Genomic DNA, 6363 nt, shown 5'->3' with positions numbered 1-6363 from the left:
TCTATTTTTCTTGAATTGTTTACACAAAGTTGGAGACTAGTATCTTCATTGTCAATGAATTACAGTCTTCCTAGGGCAATAGGTTTGAGAGATTCATATAACCCTTATTTATTTCAAAAGAATATTTATTTATTTATTTATTTATTTATTATTTTTTGGCATATGAAAATTAATTTTTTGTCATGTTTTCACCACCAAAACTTATGATCTTGGTCTTTCCTTCTTGCCTTTGTATAAGGCCAAGTGATAGACATTGTCTACGTTTTTAATGTACTTTTTTATTGGAGTTTGATTTGCCAACATATAGTATAACACCCAGTGCTCATCCCATCAAGTGCCCTCCTCAGTGCTTGTCACCCAGTCACCGCATCCCCCTACCCACCTCCCCTTCTACTACTCCTTGTTGGTTTCGACAGTTAGGAGTCTCTCATGTTTTGTCATCCTCTCTGATTTTTCCCACTCATTTTCTTTCCTTTCTCCTATAATCCCTTTCATTATTTTTTATATTCCCCGTATGAATGAAACCATATACTGATTGTCCTTCTCTGATGCTTTGATAACCTTAAATGTACTCGAGGAATGCCACCAATAGCAAGACCTTTGTTACCAAATCTAGCAACCAGAACCTCATCCTTTTCCTCAATAAAATTCGAACAACCATCGCTGGGTACAAAGGCTGTGATTTTTTTTTGCCATTCTTGGTCATGTGGACCCTGAAACACTTCCTGATGGCAGAATTTGGCTCTTTGGCTTCAACCCTTACTTTTTTCAAGACAATTCCCTTTGCCCGGACAGCGCCTTCAAAAGGGTTGGCCTTCAAGATTGTGTTCAAATGAGCTTTCTAGTATTATTTATCATGCCACTTCTGATCTCATCAGTAGCTATGGAGCTTCCTGGCAGTAGGAATACTGGGACATTTGCCCACTCTGTCAGAGCCACAGGCCTGAGCAAAGGAGCTCTAAAGAATATTTTAAAAGTAAGCAAACAAAAATACATAGTATAAAATCTGGAGCTCATAAAATCTGGATGAGAAGCATTGGATGTGGTCATTCTGTCATGGCAGCAAGCAGCATCTAATTCACAAATATGGATGACTGAGGCCTGATGACTCTAACGGAATACAAATATCTAGGAGACAGAGAAGCAAAACTCCTCTTGATGAGGGTGAGAAGGGGCAGGATCTTTGTGGCAGAAGCTTGAAGTGAATGATGGGGAGGATGTCCCTTAGTATTTTGTAGGGGGTCTGGGAGAGATAGTGCTTCAGATTATAGTAATACATTTAGAGAAAAACATAAGCTTGTGAAGGCTCTTGAGATTGAAAATTTATGCAAGGCTTTGATGGACCTTGAGCTTTCTGGCTCACTCCATGAAAGGGCCTCTCATACACGGGGGCCTCTCAGAAGGGGAGACACCAGCTGTGAGATATATTTTAAAGTTCTAGGAAACCGGCTACACAGAGGGTCTGTGTTTATGTTATGAGTCACAGCAGGGACAGGTGGTGGGTCTGGAGCTTAATGTTTGCAAATGATGTCTCTGATTGCCAGGATAGTTCAGAGGAGTTGTTTGTTTGTAAGAGTGAGTTTGGAAAAGAAACGAGGAAATGAAAAGGCTTCTTTCTCCCAGTGACCATTTTAAATATAGGACTCTTTCCTCAAATTTGTTAAGGAAAAATGATACCAGTATACAAGGGATGTTGTAGCAGCTTATTTTCATCAACAAAATGTAGGCAGACCCTCCAGTGAAAAGGACTGAATGCCAGGTAGTACCAGCGTTGGGAATAATGTAAGACTGGATACATAAATGAATGAATGATGGGGGATACTCTGGATAAGGAAAAACAAAAAAAAAAATAAACACTCAATTCTTCTTAAATAGAGAGTCAGAATTCAAACATTGGCTGCCTGGAAACTCCATTATCTTGACCTTAAAGCTTTCCCTTTAAAAAAAAAAAAAAAAAGTTTTCCCTTTTATTCCTGGATTTATATCTCTAGAATGTTATGTGCCATATGACAGATGTCCTAGCTTATCATCATAATATCTATCAATATTTTGGGGGTCCACTCCTCAGTTAGCAAGATTGACATCAAGGACATATTATACAGAACTCCCAAGGAAGTCAGGCCAAATACAATTTGCTGTATTATTTGATTAACTGCTTTGACAAAGATCTCAATTCGAGAACAAAAGAGAAACTTAGCAAGAATGGCAACAACAAAAAAAGAGGAAAATACAGCACTGCTCCATGTAAAAGTATACACACACATGTACACACATAGAAATAAACAGCAAGGGATCCCTGGGTGGCGCAGCGGTTTGGCGCCTGCCTTTGGCCCAGGGCGCGATCCTGGAGACCTGGGATCGAATCCCACGTCGGGCTCCCGGTGCATGGAGCCTGCTTCTCCCTCTGCCTATGTCTCTGCCTCTCTCTCTCTCTCTCTCTCTCTCTGTGTGACTATCATAAATAAATAAAAAAATTAAAAAAAAAAGAAATAAACAGCAAAACTTGTTCTGGATAGCCACTCCCCATGCCCTACCACTGGTGGGACTTTCATCACTCAGCCCATTATTAATCAAGGGGTGCTTGAAGAGGAACAAGGAGGAAATGCTCCACAATTCTAATGAGAACATTCAATCTGCAATTTGAGCTAGAGGATAGCAATGAAGAGAAATCTATTTCCTCCAAATTTTGCCCATCTGTTCTTCTAGGCAGATTTATGAAGACCCAATGAGATATCTGACCCATACTTAGCTCTATTTCTGTTAAAATTTGCTTTTAAAATTTGAACTAATTTATGATTGTGGAACAGATAGTGAAGAACATTAAGCCTCAAATAATTTTTACAACCTATTTAGCTTTGCAGTTGTGCTTAACTGTTGTCTGAGATATATAACTGTGCTTTTGACTGAGAGGAACTTCTTAGTCCAAAGACCTTTTTGCAGTATCTAGCCCCAGCAGCCAAGTTCCAGGTCTCAAACAGGCCAAATCTTCTCTTGAATTCCATGTCTTTGCTTACATTGTTCCCTCCACCTGCTGTGTCATACACCTACAAGTACTCAATGTTTTTAATTTCTTGGTGGTGTTGATAATAGACATGCCACGCTTGTCATTGGGCTAAGAGGCTAGGGTTGGACACTCTAGGAACTTGAATTAACTCCATGCCAATACCTTGGAGAGGAAAGAGCACAGATTGGGGAAATAGAAAGATCAGATGTGAATTCTAGGCTCTGCCACTTACATGCTGTAAGATTCAATTAATGAAATCTAAGAATGCTATTCCGAAGAATTGAAATAATAAATGTTGTCTCATAGGCTTACTTTAAGTATTAAAGAAGATGGCAATGGAAAGCTTATAGCACACTAGCAGGTACAGTTCACAAGAGTTTTCTTAGTTCTGTAGAGAGCAGGGTCCTTTTCCATCTGAGTCTCATTTGTGTTCTATAAATGTTTGTTGACATTTCATAAATAATTGCCATTTGAGTGCCTAATATGTAATGTTCTGTTATTCTTGCAAATTAATTTCTGTTAAAATAATTCCTTGGCCTTAACAGGTCTTCCCAGCTAAAAACCCAGAGTGTTTGCCTGGCTTGGGTCTTATGGATTTCCACAGCACTCCAGGATGTTTGGGTAGGCTTCCCAATTTCATTTTGGTAATCAGTCCAGGCTAAAAGAGAAGTGACTCACTGAAGGTCCTATCATCAGGATACTTCCAGTCCTGGAATCCAGACAGCTCTTTTGACCCTCTAGCATTCTGCACAGCAGATTTATCACTGTAGCTTTATGCTCCCATGTGCTCTTTTTGGGGCTAAAAGGATAGTAGAGACACCCATACTATGGACTTTCCCAATGTCTACCTTTAAATACAGAAAGAGAAGAGGTGGAAAAGTTAAAGGAAAAAGAGCGAATATTGTTCCTCTCTTCGAACTCAACACAAAAATCATTCTGTTAGATTGAAAGATATTAAATCATTTTTGTAGGTCAAAAATGACTGAACATCAGCAATTTCATGTGGTTCAGTCAAATATAACAAATAATGTGCTATGTTTCCTACCTAATGTAAATGTTTGTGGTTTTTCTTTCTATAGTAGCCATTCCAAATGCTTTTTAACACATAATTATTCAATTGCACTTATGGCAATGTCATCTCTGCCATAGAATGGAGGGGATGGGATAGGAAGTAAACTTCTGCTGAGTGCCTAGTATGGGCCAGAAATGCTGTTAGGCATTTTAGCCACTTTTGCTCTATGCTCAAAAAGGTAGTACAGTAGACACCAGAATCTCTTTAATTTATCCACCTTTTCACTAAGTATGTGCTTGTGAAGCTCAGATAAGTTAATTACATTTTCCAAGTTTACACAGTCAGTAAAAAGCAGAGGAGGTGTTTTAACACATTTGTGTCTGACCTAAAGGCCTAAACTCTCTCCACACTGCAATATAGCTTTTCCTTTATGGTGAGCATTTAGGATACAGGGCCAAAGTTGATCTAAACTTGTTTAGTACAGTCCATGTGGCATCATAGACATTAAGTTGGTTAGCAATGTTTATTTTCTTCAAATGGGAATGTGTGTTAGGGAGTTTTCTGTATGAGTTTGGAATTTAGGAGAAATAAGTCATGGGCTGAAGTGATGGAATTGGACTTCCTATGCCTGACACATAATAATACCCAATAAAAATTTCTTGTGTTAATGAATTATTGTATGAAGTATAGATTTTTGAGAGTCACCAGCAAGTAAAACTGAATGTGTGTTTGTCTAACTTTTTTCTATGCATATCCATTTTTCAAAGTATTTGAGGTCATACTATACAAACTATTTCATCATCTCTTTAGAAATAACTTTTATTGATTTTTTTCAGTATAACTTTTATTTTTTTACTATTGTAAGCCAATTTTATTTTATTTTATTTTTTTATAAATTTATTTTTTATTGGTGTTCAATTTGCCAACATATAGAATAACACCCAGTGCTCATCCTGTCAAGTGCCCATCTCAGTGCCCGTCACCCAGTCACCCCCACCCCCCGCCCACCTCCCCTTCCACCGCCCCTAGTTCATTTCCCAGAGTTAGGAGTCTTTCATGTTCTGTCGCCCTTTCTGATATTTCCCACTCATTTTTTCTCCTTTCCCCTTTACTCCCTTTCATTATTTTTTATATTTCCCAAATGAATGAGACCATATGTTTGTCCTTCTCTGATTGACTTAATTAACTTTTATTGATTTTTAATGAGTACAAATTTCCAGGATATAAAACTCAGCTGGTAAAGAAATCTGTTTTTATTTTATTTTGTTTTTTAAAAGATTTTATTTATTTATTTGAGAGACAGAGAAAGTGACAGTGAGGAAGAGAGAGCATGAGCAGGGGGAGGGGAAGTGGACTCCTCACTGAGCAGGAAGCCAGATGTGGGGCTTCATCCCAGGACCTGGTCCTGACCTGAGCTGAAGGCAGACACTTAACAGACTGAGCCACCCAGGTGCCTCAAGAAATCTCTGTTTTTATATAAATAATTTTAGTATGCATTTTGAGCCCCACTCTACCTATTGCAAAAAACCTAGTCTTGTCAGTTGAAGGTAAGCTCAGTCATCTCAGGGTTTTTTTTTTTTTTAAATCAATTCAGTGTGACATAAATCAATTAAGGTTGGAATTTAAGTCCCAGAGTTGGGGGACTTCCATTACTTCCCTGAATCATGAATGAGTATTGGTAAGTAAGAATAATTTGTTTGGCAGCAGTTAGGCATGGAAGAACAAATAAACACCCTTAAACGGAGGTGGAGGGGGAAAATATATCCAGTATCCATCCTTATCCACCTGAGGAAGATAACATCCACTTGTTGGTTTGCGTATGGGAATTACTATTGTAGACAAATATTGTATAGCAACCTTATTCTTACCCTTTTTGAGGGATGATAACTAAAGAAATATATTTTCTTTGTAAGGGAAAAAGTAAATGTGGCAAGATGAAGTATTAGCTGATATATTTCCTGCCCCCTCACATACATCTTTTAACTTGTGATATTTCCCTTGCCCTGTTTGGATACCTGAGAAACTATAACCTCACAGGAATTCTAGGTGTCACCATAATGTGGGTATTGTATAATAGAAATGGCTTCCTTTCATATGCGAGTCAGAGAAGGCCCAAAGTAGATCACTGAGTTTACCATATCTCTCAGAGATGTATCACACAGTCCAGTGTTTCTGTGTTCCCAGCAGGGCATGGAACTTAGCTGAGCAAGAGTACTTATGGCCTCATGGTCAAGATGAAAGGTTGCAGCATGGCAACATTAAGCATATAGGTATACATGGGAATTCAAATATCTTAGGGGATGTTACCAAGGACAGTAAAGATCAAGACACTACATGAGCTCTGAGA

The 6363-nt window shown here is 38.4% G+C and overlaps 1 pseudogene; it reads right to left on the bottom strand.

Annotated features, from left to right (window-relative positions):
- Positions 1-201: 201 nt before the first annotated feature.
- The window catches only part of LOC140628461 (small ribosomal subunit protein uS12-like), a 29239-nt pseudogene continuing 23077 nt past the window's right edge, over positions 202-6363 (bottom strand).

The sequence above is a fragment of the Canis lupus genome, chromosome X (genome assembly GCF_048164855.1).
Source record: "Canis lupus baileyi chromosome X, mCanLup2.hap1, whole genome shotgun sequence".
Taxonomy (NCBI): Eukaryota; Metazoa; Chordata; class Mammalia; order Carnivora; family Canidae; genus Canis; species Canis lupus.
The sequence above is the reverse complement of the archived record's forward strand: the minus strand, read 5'-3'. Positions and strand labels throughout refer to the sequence as shown.